This window comes from Pelophylax lessonae, assembly GCF_965119305.1.
Source record: "Pelophylax lessonae genome assembly, chromosome: 6".
Taxonomy (NCBI): Eukaryota; Metazoa; Chordata; class Amphibia; order Anura; family Ranidae; genus Pelophylax; species Pelophylax lessonae.
Genome location: NC_138773.1, coordinates 207,036,044 through 207,037,480, shown reverse-complemented (window position 1 = coordinate 207,037,480; position 1,437 = coordinate 207,036,044). Strand labels below are relative to the sequence as shown.

Here is a 1,437-nt window from a genome sequence, read left to right as displayed (position 1 = left end):
CATTACAATCGGCCCAATGTAGTGCACGGACTACTTTGAAGTCGTTACGACTTGAAGTCGCACAGGTATGAACGGTACTTATTGGAAATCATGGAGTATAACTTGTCATGGGACTTTGCAGTCCCAAGTTGCAGGACAAGTCGCACAAGTGTGAAAGGGGCCTTACACTGACAAGCAAGTTCTATATCACACATTATTTTTGCAATTGTCCGTTCTTTCAGCATAAACTCCTGGAGTCTTGTTAGATGGTAGCTACTGGCTGCATGCATCCAAACTAGCAAATACACTTTTCCTCCAAAGATCCATGGACCATTGGAGTCTTCTAAGGATACCCATAGATAAAACTCTCATTGTCTAATCATGACAAAATTTGCTATTGTTAGCAGAAAAATACGGTAGCTACTTCTAAATTTAAGAAATGCTTTTTTAACATCATTATTTCTAAGCGTGTAAATGGCAGGATTTAACATTGGAGTTAAAATGCAATAAAATACGGTAATAAGTTTGTCTGTTCCAGGTTTCATTCTTGACTTTGGTATCATATAGTCAGTTATACCTGAACCATAAAATATTGTCACAACAATAATATGAGATCCACATGTAGAAAAGGCTTTCTTTTGTCCATCGGTTGATGCAATTTTTAGGATGCTCAAGATTATTTAAACATAGGAAATTGCAATATGACAGGAGTGATTACAATAATCACTCCAGATACAAAAACAAAAAGTTCAAGGAAAATAGTGTTTTTACACGACAGAGATAAGAATTCTGGTATATTACACAGAAAATTATTTATTTTATTGTTCCCACAAAGATCTACTTTGAATGTAAGAATCACATGTGTAATAGGAGCAAGGAATCCAAATGACCATAAAGAACAACTGCTCTGACACAGACCTTCTTACTCATGATGGTAGTGTAGTGTAATGGATAACATATAGCTACAAAACGATCATACGCCATTATGGCAAGCAAAATACACTCCATTACCCCTAAGCTGACATGTATGTATAGTTGCATTGCACATTCTGCATAGGAGATTATTTTCTTTGTTGACACCAAATCTCTCAGAATCCTTGGTATGGTTGTAGTTGAATAACAGAGATCCAGAAAAGAAAGGTTTGAAAGAAAGAAATACATAGGTGTGTGAAGATCGGTGTCTGTTAAAATCAGAACTATGGTAAGAAAATTTCCAATCAAAAGGATCATGTACACAAGCAAAAAGATAAAAAAAGTAAAACCTGAATATGTGGATGAGTAGAAAATCCAAGAAGAATACATTTCACAACCAATGTACCATTTCTTGAAAGCATCCTTTAAAATATAATAGAGAGATATATATATTTTGAGATATTATATATTATTTTTTGGGGTATTTCAAAATTCCTGTTTATAGTAGCTACTCAAAAAATATGTGTTATGGCTTGAACATCTATC

General features: G+C 34.2%; 1 pseudogene across 1 annotated transcript; it reads right to left on the bottom strand.

Annotated features, from left to right (window-relative positions):
* Nucleotides 1-347: 347 nt before the first annotated feature.
* Nucleotides 348-1,209, bottom strand: LOC309558708 (olfactory receptor 5V1-like; annotated as a pseudogene). Its single transcript has one exon. The product of its transcript is annotated as an olfactory receptor 5V1-like (transcript).
* Nucleotides 1,210-1,437: the final 228 nt, after the last annotated feature.